Genomic DNA, 27,329 nt, shown 5'->3' on the forward strand with positions numbered 1-27,329 from the left:
CTGACCACTGACCCTCAGGACACCCATGCAACGTGCTGATTATTCTTCCCATTTGACGAATGTGGTAGCTGAGGTTGTGCATATCCCGGCAAGGCTCCAGGTCCTGAGCCAGGTGTGTGTGACTGCAAAGCCCTTCCTCCTGCACACACTTCTCAAAGTCCTTCCTGGTCCCTGTGTCCTGTCCTGAGCAAATTAGAGTTGCCCAGGTGCTCTGAAATGCTCCTATTTCTCTCTTTTTAAAAAAATTTTATTGAAGAACAGCTATGGTCATTGGTTACACATTGCTTTCATACTACAATGGCATAGTTGATGCTTTTAGGGAGGGCAGCTCACAGTGGCCCATGCGGGGATCAAACTGGCAACCCTGGTGTTATCAGCACCACGTTCTACCCAACTGAGCCAACCGGCCACCCCGATGCTCGCATTTCTTTAGAGACTCTTGTAAACTTCTGGAGTGACACTGGGCTCACAGCACTTAGGAGGTTCAGTGCCCCAAGTTATTTGGCCTCAGAATTTCATAGAAACACTGTAAAAGTGTTTAAGAAAGAGATTCAGCTGGCAACTTAAAATTAGTACAGACATGCATATTATCCAATGTGACTGTGAACCTGTTTAGCTCAACTTTTTTTTTAATAAGTTAACCTTCCAAGTTGCAGCTTTTGACATTTTATCATACAATCAATTCTCCTGAAGAATGGATTAAGACCATAAAGATTTAGACAGCTGTTAAACCTCACTCAACACTATTTTTTTCCAAAATTTTGTTTTTTAGGTTAATGTGCTAAATGTGCTAGGTTGTGCCAAATGAGTTTACCAAATGAGTGTTTCTGTATTTGTACTGGCACCACCCATTTTTGTAGTCTTTTTCCTTTGTTCATAAGCAAATAACTTTTCATTGCTGAGATAAAGCTTGGTTTCTGTAGTTTAAAGTTTGAGACTCACAAAACCCGTTTCGTCCAGACCTGCTTAACTTTGTCTGATAAACCTGCATGACATGCCTTTTTCTTCAGTTTTTGCTGCTGCAACAATGTTGCTCACTCTCAAGCCCAAGCAACTGGTAGAGAGAGCTTTTACCTGGTGGGTTTAATTTTGCTCGTGGGTTAAGATTACTAATTCTAATCACCAATACTGAATTGGGCATAAATATATTTTAAATTGGACCTACAACACTTACTATATTACGTTGAGAGAGATCTCTGTGGCAAAGCTTATAACAGTCTTTCAAAAGAAAGTTTTGTTCATAACTGTTGTCCGAAGAATTCTTCACAGTCTGAACAGCTTTGTCTGAAAGCTTAGAAAACCTGCCTCTTTCATTCATCTCATGAGAGTAAAATCTCCTTCCTATAGAATGAATTTACTTGGAGATAATGAACCATTGTGCCCCAAATACTGTAATAAATGAACTCTCTCTGGAGGCTCTCTTATCAATACAGTCAGTAAATTCAGAAGATGGCAGCATCGTTGCAGCTTATATGAAGAAATAATGGCATGAAGTGGTGAAACAGCTACTTCGGAAGAGCTAAGCATGCGCCCAAGTCAATGAAAGCCCTTGGCCTGTGGGAGCCAGTATGCAGGCTGCACTTCAGTCCCCTTGGCCCTGCACGGAGAACCCTTGTGCAGTGCACAAACCACACAACCATATGAGACAACTCTGAGTATTACAGTGATTTGGGTCCAGATCATAATCTCCACGTGCAGGGGCAACAAGGTTTATTTTTCTTTCTATTCCCCAAACACCTGGAAACCACAGCTGTCTGTGATCTATGTACCCCCAACTCCCCTTTCCCAACCTCGTCCTTCTGATTTGTTTACATTTCCTTGGCCGTATTGACATTCATGTTTAATTATATATTTTCCACAAAGTGCATGAAGTTTTGTAGAATGAAGTAGAACATAAATACAAATGTACATGCACATCCTTACAGTCAGCTGTGCGGAGCAGAGTCACTGAAAATGCACACAATAGATTTTTAATGAATTGTGTTCAACTCAACCAACCTGACCTGTTTCTATATTCCCACATACAAGGCGGACAAGAACGCTTTCAGGCCTTTTCAACAGGATTGATTATCCTGTCTTTGTTAGGTCTCTACCTTTGGTTGGACCATAATACGTTGTTGTTTTTCTTCTCATGGCTTGATCTGCAAAGGGTGGGGCACATGGACTGTTGGAAAGCCTTAAAGGCTGTGACTCATATTTCTGAAGGCAGAACTTTCCAGCCCGAGTATTTATCTGACAGTACAAGATGCTCTTATTTACAGCAGCGTGAGCTGAACCTCACTGAGAAAAAGTCTCTGTTTACTGAAATACAGAACCAAGAGAAAGACAGGTTAGGCACTACTGGAGGAGTAGCAGATTATTTTCCGTTTCCGCATGATCATGATCTAATAATAAATATGGGGCTGACTTTTAGAACTTTGAATACTTTAAAGTAGTTAGGTCCTTGGGGATATTTCTTGAGGAATTAAACGCCTGGGGAGCAGGCATGCACTGGGGAGGGCATTTCTGAGAATGCCAGGAAAATGGGGTAAAACAGCATATGGAAGGGTTTTTAGTAAGACAGTGAAAGAAAATGGGGAAATGTGGTTTATATTGAGATTGTTAATAGTTTAATTTCAGGATAGCTGGGCATTTGCTCTGGGAAGCAAAATGTTTCCATAAGGAGACTTTCAATAGTCTCATTTGCACATGTTGCATTCGCCCCCTAGTTCAGTGGAGGACCAGGGTCTGCTTCTCAGCTATTGGATAAGATTTTCCTGCTGTTAGTGGGAAAATGCTAATTCTGGAATAGAAAGCAGACAACAAAGTATCATGCTTTTCAGGTTTCCTAAGGATGTAATTTCCATTAAAATACATTTTAAAAATCTTTAAAAACAAGAATACAATCTATTGAAGTATTTCTATCCTTTAAAAACAGAGTTGGCATTAACTTTAGACAAAACTTTAGTATTTTTTTCATTTGCAAGTTGGTCATTATAGTTCTTTGCTTTAAGTGTTACACAATTTTTTTTATAGGGTTAGGTGCTTTTGTTTGTTTTATTTAAACAACTTTGCATTTAACTTATCTTAAGGTTTGGAAAAATGCAGATGACATTTGAAGTCTGGGTAACGTGACAAGTGAGGAGGCCCTATAATGTTATAATGAGAAACATTGCTTGTGACATTGACTAGAAGTAGAATAACAGCATTGTAGTTTGGACAGAAACCCATCAAAACTTGATTAATTGGAAATTAATTTTGTACTCTAGAAGCTAGCAACTCTACCCACTAAAGGTAATGAATCTTAGGGTTGGGAGGAATCTTAAAAATTTGCAACCCCATCCAACCAACAGATGCTTGAGTTCTAGTATTCCCACCTCTATAACATGGATATCTAACCAGTGTTAGAACATTTCCAATGATGGGCTCAGTAGGCTCAAATCAGCACTTTCCAGTTATAATTAATAATATAGTATATAATTTAAGATATAGCAGAAAAGCTATATCATTTTGATAGAGTAGTAGTCATGCATTACTTATATATAAAGATAATATATATATATATATATATATATATAGTTGCTCTAAAACATTTTTAAGTATCCTGATGAATCCTGTAAATTATTTTCAATGTAGCTCATGAAAGGAGGGCCTCCCCTTACATTGGGGATTACTTTTTCCCCTTTTTTATAATAAATTTATTATTATTATTATTATTAAAAAGGTGCAAGATGATTTGCTAGGTTTGCCATAAAAAATCCCACAGACTGAGTGGCTTAAACAACATCAATTTATTTTCTCACAGTTCTGCCAGGTGGAAGTCTCAGATCAAGGCATCATCAAGTTCTGTTTCTTCTGAGGCCTCTCTCCTTGGCTTGTAAATGACCATCTTCTTTCTGTTTTCATATGGTCTCCTCTCTGTACATGTCTGTGTACTAATCTCCTCTGCTTACACAGACACCAATCATACTGGACTAAGGCTTACCCTAACGACCTTATTTTGACTTAGTTATCTCTTAAAAGACTCTCCAAATACAGAGACATTCTGAGGTACTGGGATTTAGGATTTCAATGTATGAATTTGTGGGCGAACACAATCCAGCCCGTAACAATGATCATCCTAGAAAATTTGGATAATTGCAAATTATAAGGGGGAATACAATCAACCATAGTCTTACATCCTAAACACTACCATTGATTTTATTTTTGTTTGTATTTTCTGCCTTACATTTTTTTATCCATATTTTATGTAGTTATACTCATACAATATATAAATATCTTAATCTTATTTTCCAGTGTAATATAAACATTTTTAAAATGTTACAATTTATAGATATTTTAAATGTCTAATTTCTACATTTACCACAATTTATTTCATCATTCCCCTATTATTATTTACATATTTGTTTACTCATATTGGTTACACATTTCCCTTTAGTGCTGTGATGACCTCTAATATATATTAAGATTTTCCTGATATTAGCATTTCCTTAAAGTTTCTTTTAAAAATGGAATTATAGGGTGAAAGGATCAAAGTATTCTTAAGTAGGGTGTAAAGTTTTGGTTATGCAAGGTGATTAAGTTCTGGATATCTAATGTTCAGCAGTTCTCAACCTGTGGATCGTGACCCCTTTGGGGGTCGAACGACCCTTTCACAGGGGTCACCTAAGACCATCGGAAAACACATATTTTCGATGGTCTTAGGAACCGAGACACTGCTCCTCTATCTGTCACCATGCTTCAAGACAAAATTTCATTCATTTGTAATTAGAAATAAATATTTCACAATATATAATTACATGTTGTTTTTGTGATTAATCACTGCTTTAATTATGTTCAATTTGTAACAATGAAAATACATCCTGCATATCAGATATTTACATTAAGATTCATAACAGTAGCAAAAATACAGTTATAGAGTAGCAATGAAAATAATTTTATGGTTGGGGGTCACCACAACATGAGGAACTGTATTAAAGGGTCGCGGCACTAGGAAGGTTGACACCCACTGCTAATGTCTGTATGGTGATGGTAGTTAACAATATTGCAATGTGTACTTGAAATTGGCTAAGAGGATACATTTTAAATTAAATCTCAACACACACACACACCACAGTAACTATGTAAAGGTGATGCATAAATTATTTAGGTTGATTGTGGTGATCTTTTCACAATGTATTCATATATGAAAACATTGAGTTATATTTCTTAAATATATACAATTTTCATATCACAGAGATAGCTCAATAAAGTTGCTAAAATGTGACTATCTGCAAGAAAAAAGAACATTTTTTCAGTATCCTGATGTATACCATAAATTACTTTCTAAACGTGTTGACATTGCCTATTTCACCACCCCTTTGACAATACTGCGTATTTTCATTAATTAAAAAGTCATTATCAACTTTAAATAAAGAATTATGTCATTATTTTCATTAAAAAAAAACCCCTCTTTAAAACTGAGAACAAACACTTCCCGATATATTTATTAACTTGTATTTTCATCCTTATGTCCTTTGAATGTACCTCCAGGAGTGAGTGCGGTATGTGGGAGGGCAGGCATGGAAGGAGTGGATGTCTTCATGCTTTCCTTATCAATTTCAGCATGGTATGTATAAAAAATGTTAATTTTTGTTATTTTTGCTGTAAGCACGTTATCCGCAGACTCTTGCTTAAATTAGTTAAATTGGAAGACTTGGTCACTGTTTTTCAATACACAAATTTTCATTTTTAGAAGTTTCCTTTATGACTTGTTCCTATCATTTTAAAGTATGAAACTTTCTCCATGCTCCATATATTTGATATTTATGTATTTACTGATTGATAAAATATTGGGTTGTCGGAAAAGTCATGATGTATTTTTTCTATGTTTTTCATTGCAAAAATGCGTCATGACTTTTCATGACATAACCCAATAGTTTGATTTAAAAAATAAATCTCAACTATTAGCCCAGTTGGAATTTGTGTGGAATTAGAGTGTGTGATTCTAATTTTAACATTGGGCCACATTACACTGCGACCCATAATATTTTCTCTAGAGAGGCTGAGGCTGAATATTAATTTGAGTCACTGATAGCTTTCAGCTACCCATGTGTTTCCAGCAGATCATTTCTCATATTGAATCTCTTTGCAAAAGTGCTATGTAACCATATAAAGGAGTTCTGTTAGGTGTGTTGCATTAGTTGACAAGTGAGATGAGGGATAACTCATTTTGCACCTGAACAAATTAATTAAAATATTTTATAGAATTCCTAGACAGATTTGGGTGTGGGAAGGCAGGAAGAGCCTCTCCTCTCTCTCTCTCTCTCTCTCTCTCTCTCTCTCTCTCTCTCTCTCTCTCTCTCTCCCTCTCTCTCTGAGAATTTGAAAATCTCAGCAAAACCATTTCATTGAATAACGATAGCAAAACTGATTGAACGACTGGAGGCTCGTCAGAGTATCTCCACACATTAATTTTTGCTTCTGTAAGATGAGAAGCTTTAACTTGCCTAACTATCAGAGCCCACAAGATGCAATAGCTGGGCTAAGTGCAAAAAAGGATACAGAGATGCAAAGTTCCAGATTGAATCATCCAGGAACTCAGTCTGTGTACTTCATGATGTTTGAGGTTCCCTTCATCTCTAACCATACGAATTTTCTATTTTCTTCCCCATTGCTACATGATCCTACAGCAATTAAATACTGGCTTAAATTATTGTAGACAAATTAACAAATAAAATTCTGTTTTATAAATTTGCCCTTGTGGATAGTGATACAAAGACAACAGTTTTGTTAATTTGAAATTGTAGTACAAGTACTAGTGTAGTGAAATATTATGTGACCACAAGCAAAAAAAAAGCAAAGGGCTAGAAAGGATGTACCTCAGACCTAGTCCAGCCCTGCTTCTCCTGTGTTATGTAACCATGGGTCAATCATTTGGGCTGCGTTTCTCGTATTTCAGACATGGATGCACACAAGATGATCTCTAAAGATTACAATTTTAGTTTTTGATGAAAATCATCATGGGAGAATTAGAATATTATACAAAATCTTCTGTCCATATATTTATTATTTGGGGAATCTGTATTTATAAAGATATAATTAGGACCCATTATAACCCTCACCAGTTTTTTAGGTTATTAAATGCAAAGCAGCTGTGTTATAGGAACAGAAGAAATCCTTTTCTATTTAGGAATAGAAATTGCCCCACCAAAAAAATTCATATTATGGTAAAGAGCCTTAGAATGCATAATCCTAAAATGTTATCACACCTATATTGAGTATGAGGTCTGACAATTAAGTTTGTGAACTCATCCTAGAAAAAGTGCTACATATCTCATTGCTGAATATCACTATGGTCACCTTCGAAGTACTCCCCTTGAGAAGTTACGCACTGACATCAGTGCCTAGTCCACACTTCAAAGCAATTTTGGAGCTCTTTTTCTGGAATGGCTATCAGAGCTGTTATCGTATTACGCTTGATGTCCTGAATGTCATCAAAATGTCTTCTTTTCACTATTTCCTTTATGTTCGGGTAAAGAAAGAAGTCATTGGGGGCCAGATTAGGTGAGTAGGGAGAGTGTTCCAATGCAGTTATTTGTTTACTGGCTAAAAATTCCCTCATAGACAGTGCTGTGTGAGCTGGTGCATTGTCATGATGCAAGAGCCATGAATTGTTGGCGAAAAGTTCAGGTTGTTTAACTTTTACATGCAGCCTTTTCAGCACTTCCAAATAGTAAACTTGGTGAACTGTTTGTTTAGTTGGTACAAATTCATAATAAATAATCCCTCTGATATCAAAAAAAGTTTAGCAACATCATTGCAACAGGTTCATGAATGTAATTGTCAGACCTCATATATCATTGCTGTGAGATTGGATTCTTTTTTTTTTTAATATAACTTTTTTTTTAAATTATTTTTTATTGTGAAACACACATTTTTTAGAATTAGTTTCAGCTGTACAACACAGTGCAATAGTTATACTTTTTACCCCCTCCCCCAATCCGCCGCCCAACTTCCCCCCCATATCATACATATCTATTACAATTCCCTTGACTCCACTCCCACACTATACACCACATCCCATGACAATATATACATACATATATATATATATATATATATATATATATATATATATTCACTTATAGTTGACATACAATATTATACAACATCAGCTTCAGGTGTACAGTGTAGTGATCCAGCCTCTACCCCATCCATGATGCAGTCTCCCTAGCAAGACATGTGACCATCTGACACCCTACAAAATATTTAACATTATTAATTATATTCCTCGAACTCTCTTTCATGTTGCTGTGGCTATATTGTAGTTATGTATTTATGCTGTCTAATCCCTTCCCCTTCTCCCTCATCCCCACCCCCCTCCCAACTAGCAGCCATCAGTTGTTCCTCTACATCTCTGAGACCACTTCTGTTTACTTTGCTTGTTCATTCAGTTTTTTACATTCCACATATAAGTGAAATCATATGGTATTTGTCTTTCTCTGACTGACTTATTTCACTTAACATAATCGACTCTAAGTCCATCCATATCGTCCCAAATGGTATGATTTCATTCTTCTTTATAGCAGAGTAATACTTCATTTTTATAAATGTACCACAGTTTCTTAATCCAGTCATCTACCAATGGGCATTTCAGTTGTTTCCAAGTCTTGGCTATTGTGAATAGTGCTACAATAAACATAGGAGTACATATATTTTTTCAAGTTAGCATCTTGGGTTTCTCTGGATGGATTCTTAATAAGGAGATGATTTCTAAATTTTGGATATTAGTTATTTTACTAGTCCTTGTTTATTGTTAAAGATCTTGTCATACTGGATACGTAATTAATGACTTAATTATCCATTAAAACAATGCTACTAATCTATGCTATTAAAACTTTCATTCATTGTATTTTTTTATGGTTCTGATTTTTTTTAAAAAGGCTAATAATCATGACTAATGGCGTTTTTTAAAATCTTCTGGGAGTCAGATAGTATTGAGATTATTTTTCCCAAAGAATGAGGAACTCATTTGTGCTGGAAGAAATGACAACTTCCTGGAGTGTTTTCCCCCATTCCTTTGGACAGAGCTGAACTGTTGGTTTGGACACCAGGATGTTTAGTAGGCATTGATGCCAATCTTTCTTTGACCTTTTCCTGTTCCCTGACCACTGTACTAGCAGTAAGATTTTGCTCCTCAGTTACCTTCTTGCACGCCGTTCCCTTTACCTTCATTCCCAGAGTCCTAGGAGGGCATGGCTGTAATAATCTACTTTTGTTGCGACCACATGGTAACATCTGCATTCTGGTTCCCTTCCAGGAGCAACAATTCACTATAGAAAGGCACTGAGATTCAAAGTAAGACCAGAGGGAGCAATACTGTAAATTTCTTGATGAGAGGGATCTTGTCTCATGGTTGACATTAACCTTGGAATCTTCTATGAGTCAATACTACTATATTAGGCAATCATACTGAATAAACAACTATCTTTCCAATAGCGAGTTAAATGTCCTTCCAACTGTAACATGACCAGTGTCCTGGATAGTGCAATGTTCTTGTCTTTGTACACAGATTTTGGCCACAGGGATCTGTCACACAGATGACCATGTGCTAAAAGGTATAATGGCGGCTCAGTACCCCATGATTGTGGGACATGAAGCAACTGGGATCGTGGAGAGCATTGGAGAAGGTGTCACTACGGTGAAACCAGGTATGCAGATATCAAATCACAAGTTTGAGATAAGTAGGGTTTGATTTTCCTATCAAAGGAAACAACACAACTAGGAATTATTAAACAAAGCCTTAACACAATTTAGGAGGATAAAAGGGTACAAGGAGAATGGATGACACAGAGTGAAGTTTAATTGGGCAGTCTTGACCTTTTTAGCAAGCAAAACTTATGATGCCATAACATTTAGAATACTTTTAAGAAATTCTTGCATTGGCGTGGACTCAAATCACATTTGTTTATTTCATATTTTAATGTTAATGACCAACATCTTATATCATGATGTTTTCCCTGTAGGTGACAAAGTCATCACCTATTTCTGCCTCACTGTAGAAAATAAAATGCTTTCTGCAACCCAAATGGAAAACTGCATTAGAAACGAGTAGGTTTCAGTCATTTTTACTCTAATGCCATTTAAATTATTTTTAAATCTAATGATGATTTTGGAATTAACTTAACTAATATGTGTGTTTGATGTATTAAATAGCATTACTGGTCATGGAGCACTGGCTGAGGGTGCCACCAGGTTTACATGCAAAGGGCAAACCAGTTTATCACTTCATGGGCACCAGTATGTTTACTGAGTACACAGTGGTGGATGAATTTTAAATTTGCTAAAATTGATGCTGCAGCTCCCCCTGAGAAAGTATGTTTAATTAGATGTGGGTTCTCCACTGGGTATGGGGCTGCTATTAAAACTGGCAAGGTAAGAAGCAGGACGGGCTAATTTCCTTTAAAAAAATTTTTTTTAATGATTTTCTTAGAACCCTCAAGATTTAAAAAAAATTGAAAACAAATTTCATATGCAGGCTTGTTCCTCACAATGCCAAATCAACTGGAGGAAAAATGAAAATTTAGATTAGAAATTTTATTTCTAAATAAGTGAAAATAAAATGTCTAGATTTAATTTTGTTTCCTCTACCTTTCCTTCAAGTTCATTTCTAAATTTTAAGTTCTAGAATATAGATCTAAAAATCATCTTTTTTGTTCACAAAATAAATATCAATGCTGATGTGTTAGTTTGATAGGGCTGTCATAGCAAAGTACCACAAACAAGGTAGCTTAGATGCAAATGGATTGACTTACATTCTGGAGAATAGCAGCCTCAGATCAAGGTGCTGGCTGAGCTGGTTCCTTCTTAGGGCTGTGAGTGAGGGATCTGTCTCAGGCATCTCTCCCTGGCTGTCCTCTCCCCATGTCTCTTCACATCGAGTTACATCTATGCCAGTCTTTGTGTTCAAATTCCCCGTTTTTTATAAGGACACCAGTGATATTAGATTAGGACCCGCCCTAATGACCTTATTTTAACTGTCTTATATCTGCAAAGACACTATGTATCTCCAAATAAGATCACAGTCTGAGGTACTGGGGTATAAGACTTCCACATATGAGTTTGGGGGTGAGGACACGTTTCATCTTAACAGGACAGATGTGATGGCCTCCCTTCTGTTGTCCTCATTACACTTCTTGACCATCTTTAATAATTCTCCATTTACAAGCCCAAGTAATGTTATAAAACAAAAATTGGAACACATTACATTTTCGACCAAAAATCCTTCAGCAGTTTTTATACTTGGAAGAGTCTCATCTCTCCCACTATGATCCAGCCACCCTTGCCTCCTTTAGGATCCTCAAGCCTATTGACTGTTCCTGCATGAAGGCATTTACACATGCTGTGCTGATTGTCTAGAAACTCATCTCCTAAGCCCTTGTGTCGATGGTTCCTTAACATCACTCTCAATTTAAAGATCCCCTGCTTGTTCAGACAAGTTGTTGTTTTTCTGTCTACTCTATCTAGGCAGAAATCTCTTCAATTATTCAAGGGAACATGATTGCTTCATTAATAGTATGTGTCTCCAATCTCAAAGTCTCATTATATCTTTAGTCTTATTAGACTAAATATAGTGGTTCTCAACCTGTGGGTTGCGACCCCTTTGGGGGTCGAACGACCCTTTCACAGGGGTTGCCTAAGACCATCGGAAAACAAAAAAATATTTACATTACGATTCATAACAGTAGCAAAATTACAGTTATAGAGTAGCAACGAAAATAATTTTATGGTTGGGGGTCACCACAACATGAGGAACTGTATTAAAGGGTCGCGGCATTAGGAAGGTTGAGAATCGCTGGACTAGAAGCTCCAATAAGGCATGGAACAAGTCTCCTTTATGCACTGTGGTGCTTCCTTATTTAATCTCTGGTAAGCCTTAGACTATGGTGGCCACCAAGTGTGATATTTTTAACCAGTAAGGAACTGTACAACTAAACAATTCACCCTAGTTCCTAATCACCCATCTGTAAAGTGATAGTTTCTTGGCCTCCCTGTCACTCTGCCTCTGAGTCTTTAAGTGGATCATGGCCCAGTCTCTGTTAACTTCAGATGTTTCCTCTACCATGAAAAAACCCCCCAAAACCAAAAACAACAATAATAACAACTTCTCTCCCTTTCCCAACCTTCCTGTTCTAGAAAATGGGAGCTGGGAAGTAATATCTATAGTAAATTACCCATATCATTATTGTGGAAGAAAATCATAGTATAAAAGTGTTAAATATAGGTCTTTTAAAAATATTTTATTAATTTAAAATATTATAAAGTTTGGCTATTGTTTTTCTTCATTGTTCTGATCCCCTTAGTGTTCTTTAATAAAAATCTGTTTCACCATTCCAAAGGTCTTCAGCACTGGCCCTTGATCAGCTCCTGGGAGATGACTTTTGAATCTCTGGAATTGCATGATATGAGTGTCTTTGCATACCTTAGACCTTGTGCTATGACAGATCATTTATGCTAACAATGTGGTTTATGGTAGGTGTCTATTTCTGAATGCCTAGGGCTTTGAGCCATCAGCTTAACCACTGGTGGTGCTGGGGTCTGAGTAGCTGAGGTCAGCCATGGGAGTTCTGTATACGTAGGTTCCCCAGCAGACACATTGGATACCAAGGCTTGCATGAAATTTCCTGGTTATACAAGTGCTGTCACACATGGTTCCTGGGAGAATTAAGCTCCATCCATGGGACACCACTGGGAGAGGAAGTTTGTTCCTGGAGAAACTGAAAATTTACGCTGTAGGTAAAGTTAACAGGACTTGCTGCTAGGTTGCATATAGGGGATGGAGAGGGAAGATCAAGAATGAAGAAAATAGGAGTGGCCATAAATATATCTGAGGGGCAGGGGGTAAGAAAACTAAGAATTCAGTTTTATACATATTCAGCTTGAGCTACCTTTGAGACATCTAAATGGAAATGTCAGGGAAGGAGTTGAATAAAAGATTACTTTCCTCAGGTTCCATTTGTGTTGTCTTTGACCTGGGAGGAGTTGGCCTTTCAGTCATCATGGGCTGTAACTCAGATGATGCATCCAGGATCATTGGAATTGACCTTGACAAAAGCAAATTTGAGAAGGCCATGGCTGTAGGAGCCACTGAGTGCATCAGACCCAAGGACTTTACCAAGCCCATCAGTGAGGTGCTGTCAGAAATGACAGGCAACAATGTGGGCTAAGTTTTGAAGATATTGGGTGACTTGACACGATAGTAAGAGCCAAGACTAGGGGAGCCACACAAAACCTACCCTATTTGATCGCACAAAGCAATACTCATTTTCCATAGTTCAATTGGTTTTGTCCAACCAACTATGTACAAAAATGGGAACCACAAAAAAATTTTGCATAAAAAGCCAAAAGTTTATGATCAGGTCTGCATGACCAAAGATAAGTATCACATGACATCACATTACTTTCAGGTGACTGGAGTGCAAGGTAGTCAACGATCTAAACAAGTTCATGGGTTCTCTTCTTTGTGTGTGTAGATTTCTTGGTAAAGGTGATTCAGCCTCTTATACTTTAGCAAGCCAAACAGCACAAAATGCCTCCATGAGGAGAGATAAGGAGATCTGTGTGGAAAAGGGACTATTCCAAATTTGGCAGTCTCTTCCCCAAATCCATAATGTATCCAACTTCTCACTCTTGATGTTCGAGCTTTGTTTTCCATCATTGGGATTTCCTTAGACTAGGCGCCTTCAGCTTTCTTAGACATGCCTCCATTGTGGCAGCCAGCAGCACCAGACCTCCGTGGAGATCTGAGAAGCAGTTCCCAAGCTCTGGGGTAAGAAAGCCCCACCTGGGGTAGGGGTCAGGAGACTTGGAAATATGGGACAAAGTCAACCATGCTCATGTAGAGTAGTAGATTCAATTCACTTTAATGCTTTGGGTAATTTATGAGTAATTAGTTTTTAATTTACCATTATTGTCATACTTCTTTCCTAGTGCCAGTAAGAATTATGCTATATCATCAAATAGCAATCCAGGCTGTATGTTTATACAGCCAACATGCAATGTTGGATATATTTTTAGGACCTATTGATTTCCAGATGATACATTGATGAACCTTGATCTCTGAAAAATGCCAACATTTATTGCTATAGTCTAGAAACTATTCAAAAACTATTAATGAAGAAATAGAAGGGTGAATGATCAGAAAATGTGAGGTTAGTCTCAGAGATAACCTACAAAAAAAAGAGACTCCTGTATCTCAAATTTTAGTATTTTATTTAATTTTCAAACTAAACTTTAACAAAGAAACTAGCTTAATTGATTCAGTCTAGTTATTTCAGTTTAGTTTAGTTTAAATGACTTTCCTAAGCTTATCTGAAAAGGTGATATTGGTCTGAAAACATCACAGGAATTTCCCCCTGTGCCATTTTGATCCATGGCACACTGAAAATGCCATGAACACTTACTACAGTAATTTCTGTCTTCTGTCTAAAGGGCAAATGTATGAAAGAGTTAAATTCAGACCAGAGTTGTGTTGAGAATTTTTAAATACAAGCAGAAAACAAACGGCCGAATTTAGTGTCATGACTTAGAAACTTCAAATAACTACGGGAACTCCGATAGTATGTAGGGCATTTTTGAGCCCATGAAATGTTATGAGACATAAGAAATGAATAGCCTCCTTTATTTTAAACTCAGGTTGATGCCCTCGCATCCTGCCATATGAACTATGGGACCAGTGTGGTGGTGGGTGCTCCTCCATCAGCCAATATGCTTACTTACAACCCTATGCTGCTCTTCACTGGACGCACGTGGAAGGGATGCATTTTTGGAGGTAAGGAAGGCAGAGCCTCTGGCCCGGGGCTGGTGGTTTACCTCTGCTGCTTTGACAAGTGAGAGAAGCCTATTGTGTCATCACATCTCCCTGAAGGGTCTTTCTCCCAAGGATGGGTACGAAGTGATCTAACATGAGACTTTGAGCACAATGATACAAAACATAATTACCCACCTCTCACCTTGATTTAGGGTCATTAATGGTGGGCGCATGTTTAATATTAGCATTTGCACCTCAAGTTCCTCAAAGGCCTGACTGAGAGGCACCAGCAATGTCTCTATGGAGATGATTTTATGGGACAGGATGTGCTGATTTAATCTGTTATTCTCAATTTACGCAAGAACATGTATGAAAAATAGAATTTATTCAAATCACGATAGCATCAGCAGAAGAGCTCTGGACCCAAAGCCAAAATAAACAAACAAAAAGAGATTGTTGCATTTTATAGGAACAACTGAGCCTCACACCAGAATGACTGACACACATAGTGGTCAATTCTCAGTCCTGGTCCTCTATGAACTATCAGCAGGATTTGATACAGCCAGCGCTCCCTTTTTTTCAAACACTTTCTTCACTTGCCTTCTTGATACTCCTCTGTTGTTTGTTGTTCTGGTTCTGTTTCTCCTCCTACGTCAACCAACGGTCACTCCTTCCAGGGACCTGCTGCGTCCTCTGCATCCTGAGACCTCCCACTTTGTGGTGTCCTAGGGCTCAGTCCTCAGACTGCCTCTTCATTCACATGCACTTCCCACGTAATCCCCTCTAGGCTCAGGGCTTTAAATACACCCTGTATATAACCATTAAGTTTATATCTTCAGCCTCCACCCCCCCTGAGCCACAGACTCATGGATCCCATTGCCTACCTGACATCTCCACTTGAATACTTACAGACATGCAAACTTGGCCTGCCCTAAAACCCCTCCTGATTGCACCACTTCCACCCTAGCCCCAACCTACTCTTCCCACCGTCTTCCCATCTCAGTAATGATGGCTCCATCAATCCTGTTGATCAGGCCCCAAGTCTTGGGTTACACTCTTTCCCTCACACAATGAATATTGCAGCAGATCCTGCTGGCTCTATCTTCAAAGGACACCCAAGACCTGACTACTTCTCACCAGCACCATCACTTCTCCAAGCCAACATCACCTCCTTCCTGTAGCATAGTAACTTCTTAAATGGCTTCCCTGTTCTTGACCTTCCCCCATACCGAACATTCCCCACAGAGCGACCAGAGTGAGGCTGTTAAAATGGAAGTCAGGTCAGGCCAAGTCCTTCTGCAAACCCTCCCATGGCCCTCTAATGAATTTTATTCTGCACTCAGAATAAAATTGCAAAACATGCAATGGCCAGCAGGTCCCATATGATCCGCCCTCTGACCTCAGTTATGGCTCTTCTGTTCTCAGTCTGCCCCAGCCACCCTGGCCTCGCTGGTCTCACCTGCCAACACTCCACCCCAACGCCGTTGCATTTACTCAGCCTCCTCCCTGAAATATTCCTTCCCAACATTCCCGACTAGCTCATTTCCTTTGGTTTTCCCCCAATGTTGCCCTCTCAGCCAGGCCTTGCCCTGAGCTTTACAAAATAGCATTCCTTGCCCTGCTCCCCACCTGTCCCTGGCACTGCCTATCATCCTGAGTCTACTTTATTTTTCTCCGTTGTGATGTCACCAGGTGATGCGCTCTGCATTTGCTTGTCGGTGTCAGTTTCTCTGCACTAAAATGAGAGGATGCTCATACTTCCTGAGAGCACAGAGTTCCTCTCTTTTGCCTCTGCTGTATTCCCAGCCCCTGACATGGTGCCTGGTAGTGGTGCATACTCAATAGATATTTACTGAATGACTGAAGTTTATTTCTAATATTCCTGAATAATCCATAATCCCCTCCCATCACATGAGAATTCTAAGTGAGGAGGCTCAGCTTATATCTCATTGTTCCTCAGTTCAAGTCTTATTTCCTCGGAGGAGCCTGCTCTAAAGAACTGCATGTGGATGCAACCAGCCTCTCGTTTTTTGTGCCCCAGATGATGTTGTGGGAGGAGAACAAGCTCTGGCCTTGCGTTGAGCATTGTCTGTGTCATGGGGGACCTTGACAAGAGCTGTAACAGCAAAGTGCTGAGTGGACACAGGAGAGATTGGCAGGAAAGGAGGTGAAACTGGAAAGAGTTAATAAATGATAATTTTTTTCTGTAAAGAAGTTTTTCTGTGAAAGGAATAGAGATATGGGGCAGCTAGAATGAGATGTGGGGGTCAAGAAATCTTTTTGTGTGTTTTATTTTTTGCTTTCGTTTCTTAAGATGGGAGAAGAGCTTATTTGTGTGCTTTTGAGAATAGTCCAATATGGGGAAAAGGTAACATACAGGAGACAGAAGAATAAAATACAGTAAAATATAAAGTGTACTTAGTAAATCTAATGAGAAAATATGTACTTATTTACATGTTGCAAAAGCAGAGATGATGTTCTGAAAGTAGTGATTAATTTTCTGGCAAGAAAATTTGACCTGAATCAGTTGATAACACACATTTTTATCTTAAAAAGAAAATCAATGAAGGATTTGAACTGCTGTATTCAGGGCAAAGGTATGTTTTTTTATGTTGATCTTATCTTTTCCCCACAGGTTGCTTTTAAAATTTAATATTTATGGATGCACCCATTTCTATCATATTTTATTATAGTTGTGTATTGCTTTACAATGTGTTATTAGGCGATTTTGTTGTGTGAACATCACAGAGTTCACTTACGCAAACCTAGAGAGTAATAAAATATATAGCCTAGTATACACCTAGGTTGTATGGTATAGCCTATTGCTCCTAGGCTGCAAACCTCTACAGCATGTTACTCTACTGGATAATGTAGGCAATTATAACACAATGGTAAGTATTTGTGTATCTGAACATAGGAAAGTTACGGTAAAAATACAGTACAAATGATAAAAAATGGTCCACCTGTATAGGGCACTTACCATGAATGGAGCTTACAGGACTGGAAGTTGCTCAGGCAGTCAGTGAGTGAGGAGGGAGTGAATATGAAGGCCTGGGACATTACTGTCCACTATGGTAGACTTTATAAACAGTGTCCCATAAGCCCTCCCCATGCTTCCTTCTGACAAGGTAGGACATTGAAGCTGTCAGTGCTGCTTCATGAACAAAGATGTGGGCTGGATTGACTGGAAATATTGCAGAGAAGCTGTATAAGGTGTTGATCACTATAATAGTAACTGTTAATAAGGAATGAAAGGAGGCCTGAGGATCAGTAGGAATAAGAAATCAAGAAGGACAGATAAAGGAACACAGGGTATTGTCATGGCAAGGTGGTTTTGGCTATTGCATGTTGGAGCAGTGGTCAGATTAAGGAATTCTGTTGTATTTAACATGGAGAGGGTGTAGAACTGAAGACTCATGTGTTTTTTTTTTAAGATTTTTATTGGGGAATTGGGGGGATGGGAACAGTGCTGGGGAATTGGGGAAAGGTGAACAGACAAGTTGCTGTCGTTTTGCTCTTTAGTGTAGTTGTGGAGGACGTTGCTTCACTGGCCCAAGTTGGCACCATCATTGCGCTCTTCCCAGGCGAGGCACATCAGTCACCTTCTTCTGGACAGCCGCTCACAGCGGCTGCTGGCCGCTCACGCTGGCTGCTGGCTACATACGGTAGCCCATGGCAACCCACTGCCCCAGGGACTGCAGCCTACGCTGTAGCAAGCGACTCACGGCAGCCCAGCTCCAGGTTGAGCTGTTGTTCAGCATCTTAGCTGTGGAGGGCAGTGTCACTGGCCCTCATATGTGGGATCCGAACCGGGGCCCTCTGGCATACCAAGCCAGTTCTTAACCATCGCGCCACTGGGCCGGCCCTGAAGACTCATGTTTTGACTCTGCAAAATTTGTTTTTGGTTCCACTGACCCTGTCTGGCACAAAGGGTTCTCTCTGGCATTACGTTGATGGAAGAAATAAAACTTCTCTATGCTTTTCATCATTACAACCTGAAAATATTTCCAAAGTACAGGGACAGGCTGGCTCCATACTACCACAGAAAGCTTTTACTAAAATGGCAATAGCACTTAATACTTGTTATGGTGGCTCCTGTGGACCTGTGTCCTTGTGCAGGGTTTTGGGTCCTCAACACAGAATGTACAGCCGTGTACTCTGCAGACTGTGTTGTCGGGGTTGTAGCGGCATCTGCATATGTAGCGCTGGGGGGGTCACACTCTTCTGTGTTGAAACAGGCTAGTGGCTGACTGAGATGGAATCTGTGCACTTTAAAAGTGAGGTGCTGTGAGTGAGAGGAAATCTATTGCCAAGCCCCACAGATATGGCTCCTGTCAGAGGGAAAAAAAACAACAACAAAAAACCCTCCTGAAGCACAGATCCTTTCATTTCTCACAGGAAATTCAGCTTCATTAGAATCTTATGGGACCTCTGCCATATATGTGGTCCCTCATTGACTGACATATCATTGTGCAGCACATAACTAACAAGATTGATATAGCTGATTACTTCTTCTTCATAGACTTAACATATCATTCCTATATTAGCCACTTTTTAAAAATCCTCTGGGCTTTGATTTTCTACACTGGATTGATTTCTTTTGGGTTATTTTTTCATTTCATCATAAAGATGCTAACTTCTTTAAGTAATACCACAAAAGTTCCTTATTTTACAATCTTCAAAGTGCTTTTCCAAAGGTGCTTTCTTCTGATCCTTGCAGGTGAGGTATTATTTTTACCACTTCCAGTTGAACAAACTAAGGTTGTGAGAGACAAATAACTTGCCAGGCCCTGTAGGGGTAACACAAGGATGTGCATTCAATGTGAAGCCTGGGCTCTTTTTACCACATCCCAAACTCCTCTGACGAGCTGGCAGTCTCCAGGCGAACATGGGCTTTCTTGGCACTATTCTTGTTGCTTCTGAGGGTTGAGAAGGGTAGAGGTAGAATACGAAGAATGCACACAAATGTCGACTACGACATCTGCTCAAGGACGTCAGGAACAGCATCAGAGCCTGGCTAGAAGATGAAATGAGACTTCCCTCACTGGGTCTATAAATATTTACTGAATAACCACTATGTGCCAAGGATTTGGGTTTCATTAGCAAAGGACTTAACTGTACATTAACCTGAGATCCAAATTCCCACTAAGTTTTCTCCTGAGTGCTTTTTCAATGTTGTCTCGTGTCTACATCTGGTCTAGGCTACTGGGTCATTGCATTTTGACCATACATTCAAACTCTTTTGAAGCAAGAAACCCATGGGTTAATCTATCACCTCCCATACACCTTCATTTCTTTAGGCAAAACTAACAACTTAATAGGTCAGTTTGAAACATAGTTACTAATTATGTCCAAAGAAACAAATTCTGCTCTCAGGAATTGTCTTCCAGATATGACCTTAATGCAGTGACTTTCAAACTGACCTTTATAAACCTAATCTCTTCAATTCCCATCTACTTTCTGCATAGGTCCACTTGCGTGGCCCAATGGCCACAAATAATTCTTCCACCAGTCTATCTTATCTCAGCAAATAATCCCATGTATTCTGCTTTTATAGACAAGAAACCAGAGCATCACATTTGACTTCTTTCTTGCCCACCACATGCAAACTGATGCTCAGTCCTGATGGTGCAACCTCCAGTGTCTCCACCAGCTTGCCTCCACCTCATGGCCCATGAGCATCTCCTAGTTCAGTCCAGTCACCTCTCCCCTGGACATGTTAACACAGCAGTGTGGGAACAGGTCTCCTGCCTTCTGCATTTTACCATAGTGGTCAAGCCTTCGCACAACTCAAGTTGCCCCAAATGTCAATACCTTAGCATGGTTTTGAAAGCTCTTATACTCATTTGTGAGTGTATCCAGTCATTCAGCAGCCAAGAACTTAGCACCCACTCTACTGCAGCCTCAGTGCCAGGCTCTGGGGATAAAGCGAGGGAGTAGGTCTCACCACTCCTACAATCTGCCAGGCCTCCAGGAGTCTGAGCACCCTTCCTGTGCACACCTTCCTTGCTTTATTCACGCTTTCTCTTCAGCCAGAAAGTTCCTTCTCTCTTTTCATCCTGTTGCAACTGTGCTGAGGCTTCAAGAATCAGCTGTGATACCCCTTATCAGAGACCCCAAAGAAGGAAAATGAATTGGCGAGGACCTCAGGCCTAGAAGGATCCAACAACAGAATGTACCTAAGTCTCCTGTAACAGATAGGAAGGATAATTGCTTAAACTGCTCTTGTTTGGAAGGTATGGACACAAATCACTGAAACGATCATGTTTACTTTTCAGCATTCGAACTGTCCTGACGTTTTGAGATTCTCCATGGCAGGAGGTGTGTGTTGTGTGATGGTGACTTGGAGTTTTTCTTTTCATACTCACCTCCACTGGGATCCTGGTTCTGTTTCAGAAATGCAAACAGAAGTAGATTTGGAAGAGATCTAATGTTTGTGAAATAAATATTTAGGGTCATATGAGTACCTGGGAATTAGCAGGAGGCTTGGGTCAACAATATTAAAATTTTAAATTTACATTTTTTAAGGTTGTATTGATATATTTATCATTACATAAAAAATGTATACTTGGACTTATGTTAGAATAGAGATTTAAAAAAATGAATTTTAACCAGCTGTCACCACTTAGTGCTGATGTAGAATGTAAAGATATGGCATATGTATTTCCTAAAGTAATATTCACTTTATTGAATATTACAACTTCAGTAAATTGAATTGAGGATGGTCTTTAACACGTTGTAAACATTCTTCTTTGGATACAATTGTAAATATTTTTAGAAAACGTAGGTAATAAATTAACTTGAATTAGGTTTTGAAATTAGGTTTTGCAATTTGCATGTACAAATTGATCAGATTAGGAAAGAAAGGGGGAAGTTCAAGGGCACATTTTCTTTATGAATCATCATTATGTAACTGGTGAACTTGAGCACGCTATCAGGGTGTGTGAGACTATTTGTCAGCCTATATTAATATTTCAGTAAATATGACTCTTATACTACTACTTCAATGTCAAAGAGCAGCTAGAATCACATTACAATATATATCCTAATATTTAGTTTAGTAAAGTACAATGGTTAGGCCCTAAGTCCCTGTTTGCTTAGTAATGACTCCATTTAACAAAAATATGGTTTTAATTTGGTACCACTTCACAGGCATTACTATCTTTATATTCATCTATCTAGAATATACTAAAAATTCTTGATAGAGTTTAAATATTTTATAATAGGTTTTATAGTGATATATTTTGTTTGAAGAGAGAGGTCTATTTTATTATTGAGCTTTCATTGGCTATGGATAAAGTATTAAACCACCTGAAAAACACATGAAATAATTCATAAAAACATGAAAAACAAGTAAGGTAAGCAAAGCAGAGCAGAAAAGGAGGGTTTCAGTATAAGGATATAATATAGCTTGGACAGTCCTGCTTTGGTGATTGCAAAATGTTCAAGTAATTATGAGACACTTTTGCACAATGAATATTTCTCAATAAAATGTGGCTGGAATCCAAGGGATAAAAGATTTTCCTTTTACCAGTTTGTTGATCTAGGCTTAATCTAGGTTTGTTAGGGAAAAAAAAGAAAAGGTGAAAGTCCTGAAAAGTATATGGAATTCCTTTGTGAAGTACATTCAGACATCTGCTAAGTTTAACTATGACAATCCTCAAAGCACTTATAAATAGTAACAGTTTATAAAAAGTATAATATTACATGTACGTATAAATACATTATATATATATATATATATATATATATATATATATATATATATATATACAATCGCCACCTAAGAATTATTTGGAGACATTTCCCTCATTAATTCACTATATATAGTTAGTACCCTAGGGCCGAATTAATGAAGGAAAAACTGTCCCCACAGAAGCATTTTTTTACCAGAAAAATATGTAAGACAAATTAATGTTTATGTTTTTTATCTCAATTTCAAAAAACCATATTACATAAGGATATCTAAAGTTATATACAAGTGTAGTTACATAAAAAGAAATAAATCCAAGAAGGAATAAACAAGTAATTTCTCAGATCACAGTTTTTGAAATGAAGTTCACTTTTTGTGTACTGCTTCCTATAAACTGTTTTTATAAATGTTACACACATCACAAATTTGTATATCTAATGTTTATTATGCAACTTCATGGAGTCCTTTCTCAGCTCTGAGCTTGTCAGGCCTAATAGTGAACAGAAGACCTTCTACCATCTTACAGGACAAACTTGCCTGTGAACAGTTTTTTGAATCATCTGAAAACACTGATTCCAAAGAGAGATACAAAATATTGATAGTTTCTGTGTAGTTTTCATTTCTAGTCAATGAAGCCAGGAAGCAATGTCACACTGAGTTCTCGATATCAAATCAAAGGATAAATGAGCAAGAAATGGCTAGAGGAATATTAAATGAGATACCCAGCTTCTTGTTTGAAACATAATCTAGCATTTCAAAACTTAAATGATGCTGGAAGGATATTCATTGATTTGGCATTTCCCCCCCCCATTTCAACTTTGTACCAAGCACTGAATTAGGGAGACACCTAGCTCACAGTAGTGATAAAACAGACATGGTCTGTGCCCTTATAGAGAATATAATGTGGCGAGAGACCATTATAAGAAAGTAAATAACCTATAAATATACCACTTAAATGTGTTATGTGTTAAATAGGCCAGGGACCAAGGATGAGCTGGAGCAGGCCTCATGAAGAGAGGGGCAAAATTCTCCCAGTTGAAGGATCCGAACACCCAGAGGCTGACCTCCTCCTAGTGGGAATTGTAGAAAGGGCAGCATAGCTGGCGTTTGCCTGAAAACGTTAAAATCGTTCAGGTTCTTGAAGCTGAAAAATGCCAATTCCTTATGGACATGTATGTACATTTATTTCTCTCAAGAGTCAGCTTCCTCACACGCTTATCCAGAAAAGAACAGGCTTTAGCTATTACCAAGATTGGTATGAACTAATTTTTACTTAGAGGAAGAAAAAGGATGTATACAACTTTCCCAGGAATGTTCTTTCCCCCATGACCTCAAATCCAGGCTGCAAAATTTCCTTCTACCAGCATTGTTTTACTTTTTCTCACTCATCTTTATAGCTAAGATTTTTTAGATTCCTCTGAAATAATTAGCTAACGGAGGCCTCATAAACTAGGTTATAGTATTTATCACCTTTGTGCACATATATTTGCCCACTTTGTGTTCCTCGCTGCCTCATAGAGTTGAATTCCCTTCTGAAAGGAAAGTAAAAATCCCTGGCACCCAAAGCAACCAGCCTCGGGTTCCAGTAGCTCCTTCCACCACTCTTCCGACATTGTCAGTCACCCCACAGGCTACAGAGAAGTGACTGGTGCCTTCCCGGATAGCTGAACCCATTCTACCTGTAAAGTTTCAGTAAATAGGATCTGTGCTCCAAGTTTTTTCTTAACACAGTACCAAGCAGGACACTGTTTGTCCAGTGGACACTATGCAAACACTCTCGGCTGATTTAATGATTGATTTAGAGGGTTATACTCACACATCAAAGGGGTAAGACCCAGAACACTCACAGCCTGAAAAGCTGCAAACCTGGTAACTTACAAACTTTAAAAGCAAATGTCATGTGGGGTAGCACTAACCTTTTCCAACCTGATGTCTCAAATGTAGAAAGATGATCTCAAAATCTTAACTTGAATGCTTTGTAATTTTTAAAAAAAGACTTGTGTAATTCTGTATCAACGCCAATGAACATGTTGATTAATGATAAGAAAGAAAGAGGATTATATATTTCTGGCTGTGTCAGGTGTCCAGCACACAAAATACATCATCGTGGGAGCCACAGAATCCAATGAGGCAGCGAGACATGTTCTAGGCAACTGCTCTTTCAGATTGTCGAACATTTCACTTCAAATTTGTGTTTATTTTTCTCTACTGTGAGTGAATGACTCTCACTTAAAATTCAAGTCAACATTTTAATTAAAAATAATGTTGACTTGAATTTGCAATTGCACATTTGGTAAAAAACTGTTTTAACTCTGCCAGCATTTTATAACTTTCAGTGCAACTTTTGGCAAAGAATCATATGCTTACATAACTATCTGACACACCCCAAATGTAGTACTCTTTATTCAGCAAAGCTATTTGCAAAACAAATATTTCTACAAACATAAAATGCCAATACTGTACTCTAAATGTGGGTTACAATATTAGTCAAAAGCCTGATTTGGTGGCTTGATTCAGAATGCCTGGGGTTAAAACTGTCAACACCTGTTTCCTGAGGTCCCACCTAGCTCTTTCATAGACACTTATTAGAACAAAGTCTCTGAGATACCCATAAAATTGCATTCTCTTTACTTTGGAAAAGAAGGCAGGGGAGTGTCTCCCTAGGAAGAAAAGGTGCTAAAACATTTATTTATTTATTTATTTGCAAAATAGAAAGCCCACCCTAGTGCTTTCATTCTGGCAAATGAAAATCAGAAATAGGCTCTCCCCAGGAAGCCACCAAGACCCTGGGAAATACTTGTTTCGACTCATGAGAAACTCGCAAGTGAGTCAGCTTAATCAAAGACTGACTGACTCAGAAAAAGAGAGAGAAGACTGACTGGGTTCTAGGACCACAACCTTAGCATTATCGGAGGCCCTGTTTCATATCTACCTGCTTCTAGGATGGGTGATATGGCAGAATTGAAACCTAATTTTAGCTGTTGTCCATGTGAAACTTAAAAAAAATTATCATTGTAACATCTGCCATTTTTTAAAAAGCCAATTTCCCCATATTCTGAGGTTTACCTTATTTGAAGGCTGTAAAGTCTCATCTCTTTCCTCCAGTTGCTTTATTAAGTGACTAAACCATGGGAAATAGCTCATGTCATCCAAATGATTTCCTCTACTTGTAGTAAGTGAAATTGAAGAAACTGGGCTACTTCCCTACCCTGGAGGTCTCTTGCAGAAGCTCTGTTACCCCTGGCTTCCGCACTAAGGGCATTCATAGAAAAGGTCCGCCGTGGTCTTTTGACATCGGTGCATTAGGCAATGTTTGCGGGAATAGTAAGAGTTCCTAAAGGGGAAACACCTCAGCATTGTCTGACATCTCCCCACCTCACTTATGAGACCTCTACCATGAGGTCTCTCTACCTTTACCCAGGAATATTTTTTCATTTTCTAAGTGTACACAATACAAACCCCCGAGAGTCCATGCCCTACTAGTTTGCTCCAAGAATAGCTTGGCATTTGGACCTTACCCTATTGCTAAACTCTCCAACTAGGGGAATAACCACCTGGATGTGCCCTGGGGGACTCAAGCTCACATGACCAAAATTAAACCCTTCATTGTCTTCAAAGTTGGTTTGCCTCCTGGCTCCTCCACTTCAGTTTGCGGCAGCGCCATCCACTCAAACTGGAAAGCTGGGCATCGTGCTGGATTCCTCCCTCTGTACTAGTCTCCACAGCCAGTAAATCACCAAGAACTATTGGTTTTACCCCCTTAGTATGAATCAATCAATTCCCTCTCCCTCTTCCCTGCTAGCATGTTCTCCCCTGCTCTGTTCCCTCACCTCCTGTCTCAATTCCTGCAATAACCATGTAGCACATGTCCCAGCATAGAATGGCTTTGGACTGACCTGTCCTAATCCTCCAGCACAGCCACGGGAATACCCTGATCCTGTTCTGGAAAATACAAAAAACTTTTAAAGAGCCAAGGAGGAAGTGACACAGACCTTCCTGTACCCCATTCACTCACCTCAAGCCTGAGAGCAGGATACCTGCCGATCCCAGCACGGGCAGGCTGTGTGGGGGGGGAGAGGGGCTGAATGCCCTGTGCACTCTGAACCAGCTCTGCCAGGGCCCCTGCGCAGGTGGGAGTGAGAGGATGAGGCCAGCACCTGAAAGGATGGATTAAGGCCAAGCACAGGTGCACTCTGTGCCAGGGCTCAGGCCTCACGGAGGCGGTCTGCCCATTCCCATCACACCAGGAACTCTTTCTTACTGTAGCCTTTCCCCCAGGAGGAAGGAGGTTTATCTACTGGCTTCTTTCCCCTAAAAGTCAAGACACAGGGTTAAGGGTCTAAGTGCCATGGACTTAAGTCCATTATCTTTCATTGGAGGCAAGCTCAGCAACACTTTGGGATCGCAATATTCTTAGAGTTAGATTTACTGAATTTGTAAACTTCAGCTGACTCCAGTACTCACCAAAAGTATAGTCTGTGTGACTGACTTACTTTACCTATTTTTGGAAAGCTGTCAGTACTGAAAGAGAAGTTTTGCTATCCTATTGTCTTCCTCCAGGTAATTACAAGAGAACTTTGGGATATTCTGTGTACCCTGCTCTTGTCCAATTCCCCACAGTCCCCAGGTGAGGCATCTTGAAGGTAAATCTGTCCCTGTCACTCCTTTACTAAAAGGTCACTCAAGGGCTGCCTCCAGGATATGAACGCAAACCAAAGGCCTTTGTGTGCAGCCCGCTGAACTCCCACGGCCCACTCAGCCTCCATCCCACTCAGGCAACACTGAAATCCTGGAGTTCCCTCTGTACCCACTGTCCTCGGTTTCCTTTGCTTCCTGGATTCCTCTTGCTATTTGTCTTCCCAGAAT

General features: G+C 39.2%; 2 pseudogenes; one reads left to right on the forward strand and one right to left on the reverse strand.

Annotated features, from left to right (window-relative positions):
- Positions 1 to 1,838, reverse strand: part of LOC109392923 (akirin-1 pseudogene) — an 8,615-nt pseudogene extending 6,777 nt beyond the window's left edge.
- Positions 1,839 to 2,159: 321 nt separating this feature from the next.
- Positions 2,160 to 21,256, forward strand: LOC109392924 (alcohol dehydrogenase class 4 mu/sigma chain-like; annotated as a pseudogene).
- Positions 21,257 to 27,329: the final 6,073 nt, after the last annotated feature.

The sequence above is a fragment of the Hipposideros armiger genome, unplaced genomic scaffold (genome assembly GCF_001890085.2).
Source record: "Hipposideros armiger isolate ML-2016 unplaced genomic scaffold, ASM189008v1 scaffold_357, whole genome shotgun sequence".
NCBI classification, from domain to species: Eukaryota; Metazoa; Chordata; class Mammalia; order Chiroptera; family Hipposideridae; genus Hipposideros; species Hipposideros armiger.